Source organism: Aulostomus chinensis, chromosome 1, assembly GCF_037954235.1.
Source record: "Aulostomus chinensis isolate RoL2024-O1b breed Wild chromosome 1, RoL_Achi_v1.0, whole genome shotgun sequence".
NCBI classification, from domain to species: Eukaryota; Metazoa; Chordata; class Actinopteri; order Syngnathiformes; family Aulostomidae; genus Aulostomus; species Aulostomus chinensis.
The window spans coordinates 18,242,286-18,249,608 of record NC_141320.1 but is presented as its reverse complement, the minus strand read 5'-3'; the positions used below and the strand labels follow the sequence as shown (position 1 = coordinate 18,249,608).

The following is a 7,323-nucleotide window of genomic DNA, read 5'->3' as shown; positions in this document are numbered from 1 at the left end:
AGCAGCTCCAACCTCAGCCTCCAGGAGGCCCTGATCCTCTAGTGGTCAGTCCTCTGTGTTGTGGCTGCAGCAACCCTGGTTTGAATCAGGGTCCCAGCAGCAACATTCCTACTGACTAGTGTTTGTTGTTCAACTGGACAGTTGGTCTGGTGAAGCTCTCTCAGACACTCCTTTCTTCATCCTCCCTTCAGGCTCAGCAGCATCAGAGTCAATGTGTCTGACTCGGACCAGAACCCTCAACCTGGAGGCTGTGGTGCAATGAGAACACATCTGACAACCAATCAGAGGAGGGTCTGTTTGACCCCTGAAAACTCCATTAAAGCCTGAGAGGAACTTGTTCTTCATCTCCAAATTCCCTCCCTGCACGTTGTCTCTCCAGAAATCATTCCAGTCCAAGTTGAACCTTAGACTAAAAGCTCCCAGTAGGTGATGCAGGCTCCACCTCACTCCTGGTTCTGGAACCTCACCAGTTCTTGCTCTCTCACCACTTGGATCTCATGTTCCTGACATCTCTGAGCTTGTTTCCTATCCACCTGTCTCATGTTGATGAGGTCATCCAGCCTGATGATGTCTAGGTTCTCCTTTGAGTGTTTCCCTCTGGGAGAGTTCTCTCTCTGTAACTTGTGTGTGTGTTTGCTCGTATCCTGTTTCTCCTTGACAGCACTTTAGTGTTTTTACCACTGGTGTCTCATCTGTGGTTCACCTTTTATTTGACTTCTTTGTCAAAGATGAAGGTGTTTGTGGTCATTCATCAATCATGTGATGGCTCATGTGACTGTGAGTCTGATGGAGAGCTTGTAGCGTCTCTCACTCTGATCACTTCAGGCTATTGAAGCTACTCAGGTGTAGCCTGACTAGCTCAGTCGGTAGAGCATGAGACTCTTAATCTCAGGGTCGTGGGTTCAAGCCCCACGTTGGGCGTTCATCTTGAACATCCCTGCTTGTTCTCTCACTTTCTGCAGCTGTGATTGGGAATTGTAAGAAAAATCACTGAATGAACAACACAAACACAGACTGTGTCTGAAGTTCCACACCTGCACCCGACTCAGAATGAAAAACCAGTTTGGAATCAATTGTATCCACTGTCAATCCTGATTCTGGAGAAATTTCTTCATATGTATTGATGGACGCGAGCCAAGCAGAAATTTCCCACAATGCCATAGTGTTTGGTCAGTGTTGAGCAGGCGTCAGTCTGACAATGATGTCATATTATTGTGTCATCACCTGACCAGACCCAAAAGTAGGCTCAGGTATCAGTTTCTTCTCAATGCTAATGTCTGCTAGCTTAGTCTGCTACTTTGATGGCTCTGCCTGCTCAAAGGTCCAGAACCCTGGATGTGGTGGTTCCTACCTGAACGTAGATTCTGTCAGCTCATGTTGTTAAATCAACTCACCAGGAACACCAGTAGATTTCAATGGACTGACAATGAGTCTCATTGAATGGGTGTCTCATCCAACGAGAAACACTCAGTCTCAGGTTGAAGCTCATCAATGAGGTCTTGTGGATCAGTGGCTTGCATGAATGAATGAGTTGGAAGACTTCTTGGAAATTAAAGAGGATTTAATACAATTAAGAAAACCCTTAAGACAGAGTGATAATTCCAGCAGAGTAATTAAGGCCCATATTGAGTAGCAGGTATGAATTAGCCTGGATTTATCTGAGCTTCAAGTAGACGTCAAAGAGGCAGGTGGAAAGGTGTGTAGGATGAACGATGGTGACCTCCAACCAAATGAAGAGGACTGAGTGGAGGCTGACCAGCTCTACGGAGTCAGGCGGAGTTTGGCAGCGAGACAGGAGTCCAGGCCTGAATCGGTGTGTGGCAGCACAGACAGCTGTGAGCTGTCATGCCTAATTGGCAATTGCACAGCCAACCACCGGAGGCGCCCTCACTCATAAGAGGGGCGATTCCCTCCCTGCCCCATCTCTCTCTCTCTCTCTCTCTCGCTGCTCCTGACGGGTGACGTCATTTCCGCGCCGGATGTTTTGCTTCGGACAGGTAACGCGGCTTGTCTGCTCACCTGCTGCTCTTGGCTCACGTAGCACTGAGCTAATGATTGTGTATTGTGCTGCAGAGCGGCCGATTTGGTAATGAGAGTCCTGCCAAGTGAAATCACTGACATGAATGGATGACTTCAGTCACATGACCCAAACAGCGACCATCAGTCTCCCTCCAATCCTGTACTTGGGTAAACAACAAAAACAGAGTAAAAGTCTCTGGCAACATATTTGTTTCCTGTAGGGTTTCTTCATGTATGTGTGGTGTACCTGCTTTCCCAGAGGACTGCCATCTTTGTTCTGTGGGCTGACATGTTTTAGTGTCAGCACAGGTCATAGTGCTGAGACTGAACTCTCATTCTCCTCCAAGTAGTATTTCCACCTCACACTCCTACAGATATTCAAGTGAACAGGGAACACAAATTTATGCTCAACTTCTCCTGTGTATTCATCCACAGTCACTAAACAACAACCAAACCAAACAAAAGGGGTTTGCTAGCATGGCGATCAGCTGTAGTTCACCATCTTATCCAGGTCACATGACTCAGGAGTAGCGTGGCCGTCTGGCAACCAAAGGGTGGCTGGTTTGATCCTCACTTTCTCTAGTGACCATGTCAAAGTGTCCTTGAGTAAGATACTGAACCCCTAAATACTTCTGATGAGTAGGTTGGCTCCTTGCATGGCAGCCTTCAGCATCAGTGTGTGAGTGTGTGAATGAGAGGACATTGTTCAGCTCCTTGAGTGCTGCTGAGGTAGAAAGGCTCTGTACAAACTGAGTCCTTTTACCATTTCTTTCCTGCTTCTAGCGGCGCTGTCGTCACTTCCTGTGACCGTGGAGGGAAGGGGTCCCCCTTCAGAATCAGTTTTATATCATTATGTTACTTCCTCTTCAACATGCCTTTAGCAGACCAACTCAGAGAACAGCTCAGTGAGGTAGTGTGGCTGAGCGGTCTAAGGCGCTGGATTAAGGCTCCAGTCTCTGAGGAGGTGTGGGTTCAAATCCCACCACTGCCATCATGTCCCAGGTCACTGGAGAGGTGTGGCAGGTCTCTCGCAGCCTTTCCTTTCACTTCCACAGGTATCTTCAAACCTGTGACCAAAAGAAGAAGTGGGTCCTGAAAACTCTCCAGCTGGTCCAGAACGCTGCTGCCTGACTAGAACTAGTAGAAGAGACCATGTCTCTCCTGTACTGGCTTCTCTGCATGGCTCCCTGTCACATTCAGAATAGAATTCTAAATTCTCCTTCTACCATCAAAGTCCTCAACAGTCAGGCTCCTTCCTACCTGACAGAGCTCCTAGTCCCCTATTATCCAGCTAGAACCCTTCGCTCCCAGGATGCAGGGTTACTGGTGGTTCCTAGAGTTCTGAAAGTAGAATGGAGCCAGAGGCTTCAGCTATCAGGCTCCCCTCCTGTGGAACCGTCTCCCAGTTTCAGTGCTCACAGTGGTCCTCAGTGAGCTCAGGGAGCTTGTGAGGATAACCAGACACATGAAAAACTAGAGGGAACATTGGCTGGAGCTCAGTGTCTCCTGATGTACATGGCAGGGCAGCTGCTGCTGATGTCATCAAAATGAGCCCTGGAATCACAAGGTTTGCTGTGACGAGAGGCAGTGACATCAAGACATGTTTGGAGCTGTTTATGGTTGATGGTTCTGTTCATGCCACTGTCACTACAAAGAGTCAGCATTGCTGTGACAAACCTCAAAGGAAAAAAAGTCCATGGTGACAAGTGGAAAGACATTGATGAGGGACACCTGGATGCTTCTATTGGTGTTCTTCTTCTTCCTGGAGTGTTCAGATCCTGCAGTGAGGCCACTGATCGTCTCTGGGACGCATCGACAGGCAGAAATATTTTCCGGGCCACAAGGCCACTTCAGAACTTTCAACGAACATCAAGAGTCCTCAGATTTGACGACAGAGACACCGGAGCAAGAACTGACAAGCTTGCCCCCATTGGGGATGTCTGGGAAAGATGGGTGCAGCTCCTTGCACCAACATTCAACCCAGGGCCAGAGGTGAGAGTGGATGAACGTCTTGTCCCTTTCTGAGGAAAATGCCCCTTCCAGCAGTCCATGCCCAGTAACCAGGAAGGACGGCAGAGCAGAGTTTGTGTTCTGGCCTGTTCTGCTTTTCATTTAGTGTTTATATTAAAGTTCTGTTGCTAAAAAAAAGACTTTTATGCCAAACCCAAAGGTTCATTTTATCATTTTTTTAATTGAAATTGAGGGTTTACTGACTATAAAAAGGTCCAGAGGCCCACAACAAAATATTCAAATCAATATTTCCATGGATAAGGAAGCCTACCAAGGAAACCAAGAGATGGAAACAACTTGGATGATAGAAAATTGTTTTTAGTGAATTTTACAGCTGATTGAAGATGTGGGTCAAAACTGACCGTTACCATAGAGATGGGAACAGAAAACTCAAATGGAAGCTCAAAAGGGGACTTAGCTCCAATGGTAGAGTGCTAGCTTAGCATGTGAGAGGTAGAGGGATCCATGCCCTCATTCTCCAGAATACTTCAGCTTGTTCTGTTGATCAGAGGAGCTGCTGGGTGATGAATGCTGATGTTTGTCCACTGGTGTGATAAAGTGTCCCCTGTTACTGAGATGTGGATGAACACCTGCTCAGGTCAAAGCTGCAATCAAACCAGGGACTCTGAACCTCCCACACAGTGAAGGAGTTTGTCCTGCAGGTTGATGGACGCTTATTAAGTTCTATCTTTGATCAAATATAAGAAATGTAAAATAATTCAACATTGATTGCATTTCCCTCCTTTCTTTGGTGCCCTCAGACTTTCTGAGAACTGTAGGAGGAACTGCCCACTATTCTGTGTTTCTTCTGCTCAGTGGAGGAAGGAACGAAGGACCGGAGCTCTAAGATTTTCAGTTCCTACATCAGTGAACAGACTTTCTGTGCTGCAAGGAACCAAAGCTACTAAGGAGGATTACAGTTTGTCCTTGCAGGAGTCAGTGACTTAATAGAGTCTAACAAAGGGTTGGACCTGAATGAGACAGTCACCCTTCAACATGGGGCCATGGCAGAGTGAACCAAGAACACTACAATGGGGGTGAGAGTGGAGCCATGATGGATTCACAGTTCATCACCTCCACCATCATGTGGACCACCTGATCACCTCTCCCTCAACCTCTAAATAACTCATTCCCTGACCGGGAATCGAACGCGGGCTGCGGCGGTGAAAGCGCCGAATCCTAGCCACTAGACCACCAGGGACCACACTGAGCTCTCCAACAACAGAGACTATAGACAATGACTCAAGAACACAGGACTCTGTGGTCTCAGCTTGAGATGCAGAGGGTCCACCAAGACCACCAGACACCTCAGCCTCCTAAAGACAGTCCACCCCCAGGATCCTGCCCCCCTCTGCTCCAACTCAGCCCTCCATTCATAACGTGACTTTGTCTCAGTCTCTTCCCAATGCCAGTCACTGAAACACTGACAATGTGATGGGGGCTTCCTGTCTTTATTACATTTTCTTCAAAGGATCCCGTGTGTCTTCTTTCTCTCTGTCTGTACTGGAGTGTGGTACCAGGCCCAGCTTGAACGGGTGACTGTGTCTGAGTGGGTCGAGGCTGGGCTGCAGGTATTGGGAGGTTTGAACCCATCTGTGAGGCTCCAGGTGGAGCGATCACCTGTGAGGGTCCAGGGACAGCAGGAAGCTGCACAGATGGTAAAGACATGGAGGGGAGACAGGTGGTGCTGGAGCAGTGACAGGAAGTGTCTGGCATTTTGGTTCATCAGATGACGTGAGGTTGTGGTTTTGCCTCCAGCCTCACCTCCTCATCAGTGTTCAAAAGGTTCAAAGGTGAAAAAATGGGATTCAACCAAACAGCTGGAATGAAGAGTTGGTAACACTTGCAGAGCTGCAGGGAGCTGGACAGGTCTCACCGTGGGGGGATTTGTCCCACAGATCCTGCTGAAGTGGCTCCTCCTCCTGAGACCTGCAATGCTGGCTGGACCTTTGGAAAAAGAACACAACAAATCTTCATAAACATTTACTTCAGCAGGAACACACAAGAAGGTGGGACTGGTTCCTTTTTCATGTTCACTATTTTGTCGTCTTGGTTCATGTTTTGGTTGTCAAAGTTAATTCTGAATATTTGTGGAAAGTTCGCCTGCCTGTACTTGTACCAGTACTTCCTTTAGTAACAAATTAAAAAGCTCAAGCTAAACTTCAGTCAGGACAACCATTCTTTCTCATTCTTCGACCTCTGTTTTATGTCCATGACCATCCTGTCTGTCACCTTTGGTGATGGAGACATCAGTTGATGACATCAGCAACGGTCCTCAACCCAACTGCCTCTGCCAGAAGTGAGCTGTCATCTGTCTCAGGGGACACAGTCGGGTGGACCGGGGCAGATGAGGGCCTGCTGCTTCCTTGAAATATTTCTAAATATTTCAGTTGCAACTGTATAGTGATGGTGGGTCAGTTTAGAGCTGTCAATCAATGTTAATAATTGATCTTAGCATCTGGAGATTATTTTAGGAACACAAATACTTTTACTTCATTCTGAGGATGTGCAGACGTTCAATATAATTCTCATTTCCTGGTCAAAGACTCCTGCTAGTCAGAGAGGATCTGGGCTGGATTGGAAAGCTTCTGAGAGGGAAACCTTCACTCTGGACTGGACTGAGAACGGAGCAGCCTCAGCTTCCTGGAGCCTGACTTGCCTCTGTGGTCTAAGGTTGTGTGGGCTGACATCACAGTGAAACTCCTGAGATCACAGAGCCTTTGAGATCACAGGCTGACTTCCTTTTTATCCCTAAAATTTGTGTTTCATCAGTTAAACAGTGACTCTACCAGAGGGGATGTAGCTCAGTGGTAGAGCGCATGCTTCGCATGTATGAGGCCCTGGGTTCAATCCCCGGCATCTCCAGCTGGTCCTTTGGAGCCTTCATCTTATCAGCTCAAGTGATCCTTAAATGTGACAACAGTTGATAAAAAACTAGCAGAAGAGAAACCAGTCTGTTGCATATCAAAGTATTTGTAGCTGGGTCAGTGTGACTGTGAGCCTTCATAGCCAGCATGAAGGAGCTGGTTTTATCTTTGCTGGGGAAATCCCACACACAGCTGCTCTCAGGTCCAAATGTGTGTGTCCTCACTCCTCCGTCCTCCTGCTGCCCTCAGAATACAGACACAATTCAACCTGGCAAGTTTGGAGCATAGAAGTGCTCCTGAAGAGATGTGTGTCAGCCCACAGCTGGCTGTTCTTACCTGGAACCTCAAGATGAAACTGCTTCCACAGATTGGAAATGAATCTGATGTTGACTTTTGGACAAATCACCTGTTCATCAGTTCATCATCA

The 7,323-nt window shown here is 47.5% G+C and overlaps 2 non-coding genes across 2 annotated transcripts; both read left to right on the top strand.

The window, feature by feature from the left end:
- The first annotated feature begins 848 nt into the window (after positions 1–848).
- trnak-cuu (transfer RNA lysine (anticodon CUU)) lies at positions 849–921 on the top strand. Its single transcript has one exon. It is a non-coding gene; the product is annotated as a tRNA-Lys (tRNA).
- Positions 922–6,822: 5,901 nt separating this feature from the next.
- Positions 6,823–6,894, top strand: trnaa-cgc (transfer RNA alanine (anticodon CGC)). Its single transcript has one exon. It is a non-coding gene; the product is annotated as a tRNA-Ala (tRNA).
- The last annotated feature ends 429 nt before the right edge of the window (positions 6,895–7,323 follow it).